This window comes from Grammomys surdaster, unplaced genomic scaffold (assembly GCF_004785775.1).
Source record: "Grammomys surdaster isolate TR1022 unplaced genomic scaffold, NIH_TR_1.0 191, whole genome shotgun sequence".
NCBI classification, from domain to species: domain Eukaryota; kingdom Metazoa; phylum Chordata; class Mammalia; order Rodentia; family Muridae; genus Grammomys; species Grammomys surdaster.
The window spans coordinates 5,488,630-5,504,063 of NW_021604636.1; the positions used below are offsets into that span (position 1 = coordinate 5,488,630).

Sequence of the window (15,434 nt, forward strand, 5' to 3'; positions counted from 1 at the left end):
ATGCAGATTTTTGCACTGAGTGCCATTTTTAGCCATGTGACCATATATTCTATTCAAACTAATTTTCTGAGGCAAGATTTTATTATTTAGCCCTTGACTGGATTAAAATTTGCTATTTCGACTAGGCTGGCCCAGAAACTCACAAAGCTCTGCTTGCCTCCATCTCTAAGTGCTGGTTAATGCCACAATACCTCATATCAAAATAAAATTTTAACATAAGTTCTTTTTACACCCATCTTTCAAAAGAAAAACTTGCATGAAAGTTTACTCTTTCAGTTATTTTGAAGCATGTTTCTTACATACTTTTTTGAAAAGCATGTCAAATTGTAAAGCCATTAGGTAGTGATTTTTCAAGCATTATATTCTATAAGAATTTTGTCAAATTCTCTTAGGATATGGCAGTATCAATTACAATCTTAAAATTAATAAGCTAATATTAACATAGTTTGGGGAGATGTGGTGGTTTGAATATGCTTGATCCATAGGAAGCAGCACTATTATGAGGTGTGGCCTTGTTGGAATACATATGGCCTTGTTGGAGGAAGTGTGTCATTGCATAGGCAAGCCTTGAGGTCTCCTAGTGCTCCAGCTCTGCCCAGTGCAAAAGAGTCATTCTCCTCCTGACTGCCTGGGGAAAACAGTCTCCTTCTGGCTGCCTTCAGATCAAGATGTAGAACTCTCGGACTCTTCTGCAGCACCATGTCTACCTGCACCGATGCCATGCTTCCCACCATGATGATAATGGAATGAACCTCTGAAATTGTAAGCCAGACCCAATTAAATGTTTTCTTTTATAAGAGTTGCCTTGGTCATGGTGCCTCTTCATAGCAATAAAACCCTAAGACAGGAGATGAAATTAAAATGTTTTCTTCACTTGTTCATTAGACTAAATTCATAATCATTTTTAAAAGTGATTCTTGGCCATGCTTATGGGCACTCCCACAGCTTGCTTTGCACCAAGGGTGGCCTTGTAGTCAGCCCTGTTTCTATATTAGGCAACTTAACTTTCACACAAGGATATCAGTCCTACTCCAAATTCAACTGTCTGTGAAAGCATATGGGTACTTATTTAATTGGCAACATAAACTAGCAGCACTCCAGGTAGTTGTCAGCAAATACAATCTTGAACTCATGCTGTCCAATACCAATCAAAATCTTGGCCAAGATAAATAATATTTAGGAAAGATTGATTGATAGAATGGACATTTGCTATTTTTGGCAGATCAGTATCCAAATGCCCATTCTCTACTAGAAAATTTTCAAGATAAGGGGAGGTATAACCCTGATTTTCCTAGAAACACTAAAGAAAGAAAAAAAAAACCTCCTCTATACTCTAGACACTCTAGATCACAGGAAGTATACCTGTGATCTGGGCTTGATCATTTGGATGAACTGTTATCTGAGATTTTATATTATGAGACAGTTAAGAAAAGATTTAAAAGACAATTATGGATTCTTTTTCACAGTAGTAGTGGCAAAAATGAAAATCTGTAGAATGCGAGCAAGAGTGGCTCAGTGTCCTTTGCAGATCGTTTCTATATTTAAAAAAAATCCTTTCTCAGTATTTCTTCCTTTGATTCAAATCCATTTATTAACACTGGTTTTCCAAGATTATCCTGTGATCAATCTTCTCAACACACACACATACACACACAAACACACATGTTGTGAGAGAATTACCCTTTTGATGGTGAAAACCATTCTCAACTTATCTCCAAAGTGTGAATTAAAAATAATAAAGCTGGAAGACAAGAGTCAGAGAAGTATGCCATTGCTATTGTTTGGATATGATTCAAATTTATCTTCTCATTGTTCATTGTATTGAGGAAGCTTGTGCAAGGTTCGAAGGTGGTCATGTTAAGAGTTGGGGCTCAATGAAAGATCCTTAAGTTAACTAGAGTCCTCCACTCAGTAGGGGTTTTTAAGACCCTGGTATCTCTCTGGCTTTCTCTCTGACCTTAGAGTATTTTGATCCTAAATATGCTCTGACCATTGTGATGTGATCCACCATGAAGCCTTCACCATATACTGTTGTCACCTTCAGTTCTAACTTTCACAATTATAAACCAAACAAATCTCTTCTCCTTATAAAGTTATGCATTTTGGTGTATTTTATTATACTAATAGACATGAATACAACCACATAAAAGATAATAGCAGTTACAAAATGCAAATGTTTATGAAAATGGGAAACATGTTGTGATGGTATTTGTCAATTTGACAAAACAGAATCATCTGGGAAGGGAGTTGTAATGAAGAATTGTCTGTGCTAGGCTGGCCTGTGGGCATCTGTGGGGAATTGCCTTGATTACCTCAATTAAAGTAAGCAGACCCAGTAAGGTGCATAGCACCATTCCTTAATTCCCTAAGCAGGGATTCTAGACTATATGAGTAAAGAAAGTAAGCTAAGTACTAAGCATATATGCATTTGTTGATCTGTTTCTGTGTGGGATGTGGCTAGCTCCCTAAGTTCCTGCCATTATGATTCTCTGAAATGATGGACTGTAACTTGACATTATGAGCTAAAATAAACCCTTTCTCTCTTAAGCTGCTTTTGTCAGGTATTTTATCACAGCAACAGAAAAAGAAACTAAGACACGTGTGGAATACAAAACATCATGACCACCAGAAGTAATTAGAGAGGTGACAGGAAAGTTAATGGAATCTAAGGAGCATAATATATGATAAATTTTTATGGTGTTATTTTAGCAGAACAAAAGTCTGACAGATATTCAGTCAATACAATAACTCAGAGGAGGAAAATAATGGTCGCCCTTCTGTTCACAAGTTTGTACTGTTAATGAAGTTATTACTAAAATCTGTAATCTCTAAAGGTGGGTATGAGTTAAATTTTTAAGGGCATTTACAGGAACTCAAACACTTCATTAAAAAATTACAAGATTGGCAAGACACTAATGAAACAGAAATGTGACAAAGATGCATAGCAAGTTTAATACAGGGATAAAAAGCACACATCAAATGTATTTATGGCACTAAGACTTTTTTCAATTCAGCAAGATTTTCTGATTCCAAAATGTAGTAGCTGAACTGAAAAGAAGGATTATCACTTCTAAAAATCAAATTGAAAGTATAAGTAGAAGAAATAGCTCAAAACACAGAGCAAAAAATAGAGAAAGAAATGTGGCTCTGCCTCGATACACAAAGGTAAATTACTCTGGGACTTGTTCCCCTACTGTAAACAGTGAGAAAGAGGGCAAACAAAACACTTGAAGAAACTAATTTTAAATGTTAGCCCATAGACATTGCAGGGGATTGATACTTAGAGGAAGGAAACAGAGCAATTTCTAGGTGCATGTCTGTAGCACCAGGAGACAGAAACAAGCCAGAGTCTAGCTGCTGAGTTGAAGGAACAGAAATTAGAACTCAAAACTTTTGAGATGAGTAGAAGTTATAGAATAAAATGATATCAGATGGAAAAGGAAAGGGAAGAGGAAATAGGAAGCCCACGCCTGGACAGCCAGGAATGGGAGACTAGATAGCCCAGAGACCTAGGGGAGAACCAAACAGGACTGGCAAAAAAGAGGGGGGGGGAAGAAATCAATGAACTGATCCTGATGATATTCTGCTATACTCATAGATTGGTGCCGTGTCCAGGTGTCATCAGAGAGTCTTCCTCAACAACAGATGGAAGAGTACAGAGAGTGCAGAGTGCAGACCTACAGCCAAACATGATACAGAGTGTCTAGATGGGAAGTCGCCAACAGGCCTCTCCCCTCACAGCTCGGGGAATCCTGGGGAAGATGGAAAGACCATGGGAGTCAGAAGAGATGGAGGACATCAGGAGAACATGGCTCACTGACTCAACTCAGCAGGAGTCACATGGGCTCACGGAGAATGAAGAGGCCAGCACTGAAAAGCTCGCACGGTCCTGCATCAGACCCTCTGCTTATATGTCACATCTGTTAGCGTGGCATTTTTGTGGAACTCCTAACGGTGCAAGTTGACGTGTCTCTGTGTCTGCTCTTGGGACTCTTTCTCCTATTGGGTTGCTTTGTCCAGACTCAATAGGAGAGCTTTTGCTTTGTCTCATTGCGTCCTGCTTGGTCATGTTTGGTTGTTGTCTCTTGGAGGCCTGCTCTTCTTTGAAGGGAAACTGAGGCAGAGTGGATCTAGGGGAGAGCAGAGGTGATAAGAGGCTGGAAGGAAGGGAGAAAGAGGAAACTGTGGTCAGGATAATTTGTAGGAGTGAAAAATCTATTCTCAATTAAAGAAAATAAGAAAGAAACCAAGAAACCAAAAAGATAGGCCCAATTATTTAATTATAAGATGCTAGAAGGAAATATAAGAAATGCATAAAATTTAGCATTGTAACAATAATTCTATGATTTTCTAAAAAAGAGATAATTAATGAAATAGGTAGTAATGCAGGTCTGTTAACCTTCACACATAACTAAACATGAAAACTAAATCTCTGGCAGGGTCCTTGACTGCAAATTATATACGTGTGTGTGTGTGTGTGTGTGTGTGTGTGTGTGTGTGTAATTTTAAAAATATAATTACACAGAAAAAATAGAAGAGAAATTAATATAAGAGTTTCAGAAAGTTCTAATAGAATTCTCTCATCTTGTAGCTAAATGCTAATTCCTGTGCCCAAGGAGAGAAACTCCACAAAGCCAGGCAAAAATAAGAGCTTGCTCAGTGCTTTCCACATTAACACTAATTAGAGTGAAGAGATTTTGTTGAAAGATGAATGTTCTTGTTCAAAATGTTCAGGTAAGATACTGGATGGATATAATTAGTAATAAAGCTAAATTAGCCCAAGAATAAAAGCTAATCAAGACCAGTCCCATAAAGATTTAATCCAAAGCCTACAGGCACTTAAAGACTGTGGATAGAAGGAGAATTAGTCTTCACCAGAGATGAGGCTCCTAAATGGTTATTCACTTCCAAGTGGTTATCCCTAAAAACATATACACACAAGCAACAGATTCAGTGGATTGCATTTATGTTTACTTGCATGAATGCATATGCATGTATGTGTGTGTGTGTGTGTGTGTGTGTGTGTGTGTGTGACGATGATAGTTAAAGAATTAGAGGCCATGAATTTGAAAGAGAGAGAGGAAGGGGGATGATATGAGGTGTTTGGAAAGAAGATGAAGAAAGAGGAAATGATTTAATTATATTTAATTAAAAATATTTAAATGATAAAATCAATGCTCTCTCAGCTTAAATTAATGCCTATATAACTACTTTTGCGATAAAATTCAATATATTTAAAATAAATAACAAAATCTATTGCTCAAGATATAAAAATCACAAAGTCTGACAACTAAAAAATTACTATAGGTCTGGTTTCTCCTTGGCAAAGTTCCCCCAAATTTTTATCTTTCCCAATAGATTACAACTTTTTTCAAGATTTATTTTTTAATTATATGTGTATATTTATACACTCCTAACCACTGGGTCATCTCTCCAGTCCCTGATTACAACTTTTTTGTACAGAATATATATTGTTATAAAATCTGTCCCCAGGGAACTGGAGAGATGGCTTACTGGTTAAGAGCACCTCCTGTTCTTGCAAAGGACCCTAGTTCAGTCCACAGTGCACACACATGGAGGCTGCAGTTACCTATAACTCCAGTTCTAGGAGATTCTGACCTCTGGAGGCACTGCATGTACACTGTGCACAGACATACACCCAGGCAAAATACATAAAACAAAAATAAGTCATTTTTGAAAGTTTGGGGGGATCAATTAATCTGTTCTTAACATCTTGGCAGGCAAGAGACACTTACTGGTATCATAGCGGCAGGAATATCATGATTTAATAGGATTTCTAATTGGATTTGTGACGTGCTCCATAGAAGGGAGTTCATGCCTCCTACCATGGACCTGGTCAAATGTCCATGGCTGGGGAGGTCATAGCCACTGGACATGTGGTCATTTAAATGTTTATGTTTATACCCATGGACTAGTGCAAAGAAGCTTCTCCTTGCCATAAAGGCCAGTTAACGAAAGGCTCATGGCTGGCCAAGATGCTGTGAGAACCAGTGACTGCTGAGTGCAGTTCTGTTAAATAGAACACCCATATGCTCAGATTAAATAGAACACCCATATCACCCACTCCAAGACTCAAGGAATATTTCAGGAGGCTGAAATAATGTAAAACCCAAACAATCAAGAGAGCAATGAACCATTGTCTTATCAGCAGAACATAGCAAAGGCACTCATAAACTCACAGCAGCTGCAGTTATCTGCATTAATACCTGCACAAAAATGAACTGGCAAATATTTGGTCATAAATGGAGCAAAGGTTTATGGGTCCTCTCCCCTTCCCCAACCATCACCAATGGCAGTTGAGAGCTCTGGAGGAGGAAAAACCATTGTCTCAATGATCTAGCCACTAGTGAGTTACTCATACTCTAGTAGATTGCTTCATACCTATACCCATGCCCTGGTTAAACTCGGTGGGTCACAACTCAAAACTGAGATGTATATTTAGTGGAAGGGAGAAAGGAAGGAAGGCAGGAGGGAGGGAGGGAGAGAGGAAGGAGTGGGCATAGAAGAAGGCTAAGAGAGGGTGGAGGCTTTTTGATTGAATTTAAGGTCTACTCCATGAGATAAATCCATACCTGACTTTGCTTAAATACCTAGAACCCAAAACTAATAGGTCAGGGGCCCTGGAGAATACCTTATTAGTACTTGTTTTAGTTAGGATTTTATTGCTGTGAAGAGACACCATGACCAAAGCAACCCTTACATAAGAAAATATTTAACTGTGGATGGCTTGAGGTTTCAGAGGTTCAGTCCATCATCATCATGGCAGGAAGTATGACAGCGTCCAGGCAGACATGGTGCTGGAGAAGAAACTAAGAGTTCTGCATCTTGATCCGACTATAGCCAGGAGATACTGTCTATCTCACACTGAGCAGAGCTTGAGCATCTATATTACCTCAAAGTCCTGCCTCCACAGTGACACACTTCCTCTAATAAGGCCACATCTCCTCCAATAAGGCCACATCTCCCAATAGCACCACATCCTATGGGCCAAGCCTATTCAAATCAAAAGTATTCAAACCGCTACAGTATTATTCTGCTAAGGAAACATAGCAATAAAATGACTCCTAATGACATATTGCTATGCTCATAGATCAGGGCCTCACTCAGCCTTCATCAGAAAGGTTTCTCCTTGCAGTAGATAGAAATTACAATATACAAAAGTGAGAGATTTTGGAGCACTCAGTCCTAAATGGGATGACTTCATCAAAACTCTTCTCTCAAGGATCAGGGAGCCATGCAAAAGAAGAGGTGGAGATATTATGAGAGCCAGGGATGATGGATGACTTCAAGGAACACTGTCTTCCAGACACAACAGGACTAACAGACAAATGAACTGTGGGAGAAGGCACAGACATGCGCAGGTTGAAACCAAATGGTGTCCTACAACTAAGAAGGGGGAATGGACATAGGCTCCCACTCCTAACCAAGAAGCTACCTGGAACTGATACTCCCTGAAAAAGAAAAGATTCTCAGTGTAGTGTCACTGGGTATATCAACAACTCTCTGGGCAGCCCTCATGCCCAGAAGTATTTCGCCAAGGCAAAATAAACTCCACAGTTTGTTTGGCAGTTTTATTGGGAGGGGAGATACTTTGTTTTGGCACTTTTGTTTTATTGTTCTTTTGTTCTGATTTTTATACTTGTTTTATTGTGTCTATACATTTTAAATGGAAAGAGTTGGATGGAATTAGGGAGATTCTAGGAAATGTGAGGGGATGAGAAAAAAGTCAAAATATATCATATAAGAAATTTTAAGTAAAATTTAAAAATATATAAAGCAGAGTGGAGGGATGAGTGTAAGTGAATTTTATGAAATAAAATTTGTCAAAATAATTTTATATAAATATTTTTTAATCTGTCAACTATAAAATATGGGCAAAAGAAGGCAGGATGTAAATCCAAAAAGCAAATAAAATCACATTAAGATATTAAATCACAACCACTGGCATATCTACTGTTAAGAAACAATACAAAACCAGAAAACAAAAGTGTTGAGTAGAACATGAACTGGGACCTTTACCTTTCTGAACATCTTCCATATTAATTTCCATAGTTTACATTGCATAGGACTTCCCCTCCATCCCTCCCCAGCATTCTTACCAGCATTTTGGTGGTAATTCTTTCCAAATTTCATTCAATGAATTTTGATAATATTCACACACAAACCCTACTCCTCCCAGGTCTACCCTCTTTACCCTCACTTCGCTAACACCTGACTTAGAGGTTTTGTTTTTTTCTCCCCATGAAGTTCAGTTTTTTACACAACTATTCTTAGAAAGGGGGCCTGTCATAGAGTGTGGTTTAGCATACCAGCGGTCACATAGTTAATGACAACTGACTCTTGCTCTTCTAACAACTATCAAATACTAATAGCTCCTTAGCTAATGATGGGATTTCATACCAGTCTCTACCCCTTCATGCTGGGACTTTGTCTGGTTTGAATTTGCACAAAGTCTTGTGTATCATTTTGAGTTCACGTGTACAACTTCCATGTTGTGTCTGGAAGCTATGGTGGGGAGCTTTTTAATGATACATATGCTGAATGAGCTAAAATGGAGTCTAGATGTAGTTTTATTTTGCACTTCCCTAATAGCTAAAACTGTTAAACATTTTACATGTATCTGTTGACCATCTGTAGTTAGTCCTTTGAGAACTATGTATTCACTTTGTTTGCCCATTCATTAACTGGATAACTTGGGTGGGGACTTGCTTTATTTTTTTATTTCTTTATATATTCTAGATATTAATCCTTGTCCAATCCTTGACCAATTATGTGTAATTGGTCATGAATTTTCTCTCATTCTACAGGCTTTTTCTTCAGTACAATGTTTTCTTTTCTGTGAAAAAGCTTTTTAATTTCATGCAATCCCATTTGTCAATTCTTGGAATTATTTCCTGAACTACTGGAGTCCTTTTCAAAAATTCCTTGCCAATGCCTATACTTAAAGTGTATTCCTTATGTTTTCTGCTAACAGTGTCTAAATTTCAGCTTACATTAAGAGTTTTGACCCATTTTTGAATTGATGTTTATACAGGATGAGAGAAGTAGAGCTACAATAAGATCTGTCTATTACCATTCCTAGAATATACCTAAGGGATCTAAGCCAGCACACTACACAGGCCTGCTCCTCCATGTATACTGAGACATTAGTCACAACAGACAAATTGAAGAATCACTGTAAATTTCCATCAACAGGTGAATAAATAAAGATAATGTAATATTTATAGAAACTGGAGTTTTACTCAAACGTAAAAATAAGACAGTGTTGTTTGCAGAAAAATTGGTAGACATAGAGATCATCATATTAAGCAAAATATGCCATACCCAGAAAGACAAATATCATGTTTTCTGTCATATATATATACCCTTAGGTATTATATACATACTTGCACATATACACAAACACACACACAGGCAACACTGAAAACAGAAAAGGAGCTATTTGCAAATGAAACAAGATCATGGGGGTGGGAACGAGTCACAGCAGTGAATATCATCAGAGTACTTGAGATATTTGACCAAAAAATATCATGAATTTCACTATTTTCTTTTCTTTTTTTTTCCTTTTTTTGATTTTTTGAGACAGAGTTTTTCTGTGTAGCCCTGGCTGTCCTGGAACTCACTTTGTAGACCAGGCTGGCCTCGAACTCAGAAATCCGCCTGCCTCTGCCTCCCAAGTACCGGGATTAAAGGCGCGCGCCACCACTGCCTGGCAAATTTCACCATTTTCTATGATAAATACATACTAATAAAACATTCCTAAAAGGCAAAAATGTGAATCCTTATGTTCTATTGTAAAAAGGTTCTATTGTTAAAATGGTGTGGTTGTTATGGAAAACAACTTAGTGGCCAGTCAAAATGCTAAAAATCATATGATTCAGCCATTTCATTTCTGAGTATACATCTGTCTTAGGGTTTCCATTACTGTGAAGAGACACCATGACCAAGGCAATTCCTATAAAAGACAACATTTAATTGGGGTTGGCTTATAATTGCAGAGGTTCAGTCCATTATCATCATGGCAGGAAACACAACAGCGTCGAGGCAGGCATGGTGCAGGAGGACTTGAGAGTTCTACATCTTCATCCAAAGGATAACAGGTGCAGACTATTTCCAGGAAATTAGAAGGAGGGTCTCAAAGTCTATCCCACAATGACACACTTCCTCCAACAAGGTCACACCTCCTAATAGTGCCACTCCCTGGGCCTAGCATATTCAAACTACCAAAACATCCAAATAAAGAGAAATAAAAATCTCAAAAAGACTTGTGTGCATTCACACTTATGGCAATACTATTCACAATAACCAAGAAATGGAAGTCTTTCTGTGCTGGGACTAGACCTGGAGGGAACAAGTATGTCTCTATAAAATGCTCGGCAAACAACCATATCATTGGTGCCAAGACCACAAGTCCATCCAGATGAATGTGGCTGAGGTTGACAAAGCCACAGGCAGGTGTGATGGTCAGTTTAAAACCTATTCAGGGTAAGTGAGAAAACTGATTCTATTCTCTGACTGGCTAACGCTGATCTGGAATTGTCTGAAAGAACTTTTTTTTGTTTTGGTGTTCTCTTGTTTTGTTTTGTTTTGTTTTTGTTTTTGTTTTTGTTTTTGTTTTATTTTTATTTTTATTGGATATTTTATTTACATTTCAGATATAATTCCCTTATCCCATTTACCCACCAACCCCAACCCAGGAATCCCCTATCCCATCCCTCCTCCTCCTGCTTCTATGAGGATGTGGCTCCACCAATCCCCCCATTCACACCTCCCCACCCTCTAATTCCTCCACCCTCAGCGTCCAGCCTTCATGAGACCAAGGATCGCTTCTCCCACCTATGTCTGACAAGGTCATCCTCACCTACATATACAGTTGGAGTCCCTCCCTATGTGCTCCCAGGTTGGTGGTTTAGACCCTGGGAGCTCTGGTTGGTTGGTATTGTTGCTCTCCTCATGGAGCCACAAACCCTTTCAGCTCCTTCAGCTCCTTCTCTCTAACTCTTCCATTGGGAACCCTTGATCAGTTCAATGGTTAGCTGTGAGCACTGAGTATGTCAGACTGTGGCAGGCCTCTAAAGAGATAGCTATATCAGGCTTCTGTCAGCATGCACTTCCTGACTTCCACATCAGCATCTACCTTTGGTGACTGCACATGGGATGGATACCCAGGTGGAATGGTCTCCAGATGGCCTCTCCTTCAGTTTCTGTCCCACACTTTGTCTCCATATTTGCTCCCTTGAGTATTTTGTTACTCCTTCTAAGGAGGACCGAAGCACCCCCACTTAGTCTTCCTTCTTCATTAACTTCATGTGGTCTGTGAGTTGAATCTTGGGCATTTCAAGGTTCTGGGCTAATATCCAATAATCAGTGAGTGAATACCATGTGTGCTCTTTTGTGGTTGGGTTACCTCACTCAAGATGATAATTTCTAGTTCGATCCATTTACCTAAGAATTTCTCAAATTCATTGTTTTCAATAGCTGAGTAATACTCCATTGTGTAAATGTACTACATTTTTTGTATCCATTCCTCAGTTGAAGGACATCTGGGTTCTTTCCAGCTTCTGGCTATTATAAATAAGGTTGCTATGAACATGGTGGAGCATATGCCCTTGTTTTTTTTTTTTTTTTTTTGTATAAAACTGCATCTTCTTTATTTGCATACTTTTAATTTCAGAACAAAATAAAACAAACAAAAAACCACAATACACAACACCCAACCCTGCTATTCTGTGGGAGGGGATCTTCCTGCCTTAAGGCTCAAGGACAGGATAGGAGATTCTTGTAGACATGAGCCAGTGGGTCAGGGCCAGTCAAGGCTGCTGGGGGAGCCGCAGGGATACTATACAGAGGGCAAGGGTTGCTGGGAGCCTTTAATCCACTTCTTCCATGCGAGAGGCATCCTCATCACCTTCCAGTGGGGGGATCTCATCAGGAACAGCAGCACTGGGCTCTTCCGCAGTGACCTCATCTTTATCAATGCCCAGGCCCAATTTAATCATGCGGTAGATGCGGTTCGAGTGGGTTTGGGGATCCTCAAGTGAGAAACCAGAGGAGAGCAGGGCAGTTTCAAACAGCAGCACGACCAGATCCTTGACAGCTTTGTCGTTTTTGTCCGCCTCGGCCTTCTGCCGCAGGGTCTCCACAATGGGATGGTCAGGGTTGATCTCTAGGTGTTTCTTGGCCATCATGTAGCCCATTGTAGAGTTGTCTCGAAGTGCCTGAGCCTTCATGATCCGTTCCATGTTGGCTGTCCAGCCATAGGTGCTTGTCACAATGCAGCAGGGAGAAGACACAAGCCTATTGGAGATTGTTACTTTTTCAACCTTCTTGTCCAAGATCTCCTTCATGAGCTTGCAGAGATTCTCAAACTTTGCCTTGCTCTCCTCCATCTTCTTCTTCTCTTCCTCATCCTCTGGTAGCTCCAGGCCCTCCTTAGTCACTGAGACCAGGCTCTTTCCATCAAATTCCTTGAGCTGCTGCACGCAGTACTCATCGATAGGCTCAGTCATATACACCACCTCAAAGCCCCGCTTCCGCACACGCTCCACAAAGGCAGAGTTAGCCACTTGCTCTTTGCTCTCACCAGTGATATAGTAGATGGACTTCTGTGTCTCCTTCATGCGAGACACATACTCTGACAGGGAAGTCATCTCATCTCCAGACTGAGAGGTGTGATAGCGAAGGAGCTCAGAGAGGCGGCGACGGTTCGTGGAATCTTCATGGATTCCAAGCTTTAAATTCTTGGAGAACGCCTCATAAAACTTCTTGTAGTTCTCTTTGTCTTCAGCCAACTCTGAGAAGAGCTCAAGGCACTTCTTCACAATGTTTTTGCGGATGACTTTCAGGATCTTGCTCTGCTGGAGCATTTCTCGGGAGATGTTCAGAGGCAGGTCCTCAGAGTCAACCACACCACGGATAAAGTTGAGGTACTCAGGGATCAGCTCATCACAGCTGTCCATGATGAACACACGACGGACGTACAATTTGATGTTGTTCTTCTTCTTGTTCTCAAAAAGGTCAAAGGGAGCTCGCCGGGGAATGAAGAGCAATGCCCTGAATTCCAATTGACCTTCTACAGAGAAATGCTTGACTGCCAAGTGGTCTTCCCAATCATTGGTGAGGCTCTTGTAGAATTCACCATATTTCTCCTGAGTGATGTCATCTGGGTTTCTGGTCCAGATAGGCTTCGTCTTGTTCAGCTCTTCCTGGTCAATGTACTTCTCCTTGATCTTCTTTGTTTTCTTTTTCTTATCTTTGCTGCTGTCATCCTCCTCATCAGATCCCACATCTTCAATCTTAGGCTTTTCCTCATCATCCTTCTCTTCCTCCTCTTTCTCACCTTTCTCTTCCTCTGCCTCATCATCACTGATCTCCTTCTCTCGCTCCTTCTCCAAGTAGAGGGTGATGGGATAGCCTATGAACTGGGAGTGCTTCTTCACCACTTCCTTGACCCTCCTCTCCTCCAAATACTCTGTCTGGTCTTCTTTGAGGTGAAGAATGACTTTGGTACCCCGGCCAATGGGCTCACCATGGTCAGCACGGACGGTGAAGGATCCGCCAGCAGCAGACTCCCAGGCGTACTGCTCGTTGTCGTTGTGCTTTGTGATCACAACCACTTTCTCTGCCACAAGGTAGGCCGAGTAGAAGCCGACACCAAACTGGCCAATCATGGAAATGCCTGGAGAGCCTCCATGAAGGCCTTTGTGCCAGACTTAGCAATGGTTCCCAAGTTATTAATGAGGTCAGCCTTGGTCATGCCAATGCCAGTGTCCACCAAGGTCAACGTGCGCTCCTGAGGGTTGGGGATGATGTCAATTTTCAGCTCTTTCCCGCTGTCCAGCTTGGAAGGGTCTGTGAGGCTCTCATACCGAATCTTGTCCAGGGCATCAGAAGCATTAGAGATCAACTCCCAGAGGAAAATCTCCTTGTTTGAATAGAAAGTGTTGATGATGAGAGACATCAGCTGGGCAATTTCTGCCTGAAAGGCAAAGGTCTCCACCTCTTCCTCTCCATGGTGCACTTCCTCAGGCATCTTGACGGGAAAGCCGAGTGGTAGTAGAGAGCAGGGTGGTGGGCCCGGACCACGTCCGACTCGCACGGCAAGCCTAGGCTGCGCGGGGGTGACTCAAGAGCGCCCTTGTTTTATATGTTGGAGCACCTTCTGGGTATATGCCGAGGAGTGGTATAGCTGGGTCCTCAGGTAATGCTATGTCCAATTTTCTGAGGAACTGCCAGACTGATTTCCAAAGTGGTTGCACCATCTTGCAATCCCACCAACAATAGAGGCGTAGTCTCTTTCTCCACATCCTCACCAGAATCTGCTATCACCTAAGTTTTTGATTTTAGCCATTCTGACTGATGTGAGGTGGAATCTCAGGGTTGTTTTGATTTCCATTTCCCTGATGACTAAGGATGCTGAACATTTCTTTAGGTGTTTCTCAGCCATTCTAGTTTCCTTAGTTGAGAATTCTTTGTTTAGCTCTGTACCCACTTTTCAATAGGGTTATTTGGTTGTCTGGAGTCTAATTTCTTGAGTTCTTTGTATACCCTGGATATTAGCCCTCTATCAGATGTGGGACTGATCTTTTCCCAATCTGTTGGTTGCTGTTTTGTCCTACTGACAGTATCCTTTGCCTTACAGAGCTTTGCAGTTTTATGAGGTCTCATTTGTCAATTCTTGATCTTAGAGCATAAGCCATTGGTGTTCTGTTCAGGAACTTTTCTCCTGTGCCCAAGTGTTCAAGGTTCTTTCCCACCTTCTCTTCTATTCTCTTCTCTTCAAAGTATCTTGCATTATGTGAAGGTCCTTTATCCACTTGGACTTGAGCTTTGTAAAAGGAGATAAGAATGGATTGATTTGCATTCTTCTACATGTTGTCCTCCAGTTAAACCAGCGCCATTTGTTGAAAATGCTGTCCTTTTTCACTGGAGAGTTTGAGCTCCTTTGTCAAAGAACAAGAGACCATAGGTGTGTAGGTTCATCTTTATAGCAAAATATGTGTGCTTCTGTGTGTCTCTGTGTGTGTGTGTGTATGTGTGTATGTATGTATATAAAACATTCTTCAGACTAAAGAAAAATTACTACAGAGGAAAACCTGAGTTTCAGTAACAGAATGAACTGTAAAATCACAGGCATGTGACAAAATATAAAAGGCATTTACACTTTGTTTGAAATAGTACAATACCAAATAGACTAGGATAGGTTAGGTATATATGAAATGAGCCAGGGATTAAACTACTAAATAGACAAGAAAATAAATATAATAAAAAATCAACAGATAAATTAAGATAAAGTAAAACATATTCAACTAACCAAAAACCTGTCAGGGCTTCAGACAGCTGAAGAACAAAGAGGAGGCAAAAAAAAATCCAGTACTAGTCATAATAGCTAAGGATTAAAACCAGTATAAGTG

At 40.3% G+C, this 15,434-nt stretch overlaps 1 pseudogene; it reads right to left on the bottom strand.

The window, feature by feature from the left end:
- Window positions 1-11,643: 11,643 nt before the first annotated feature.
- LOC114622756 lies at window positions 11,644-14,108 on the bottom strand (annotated as a pseudogene).
- Between the last annotated feature and the right edge of the window lie 1,326 nt (window positions 14,109-15,434).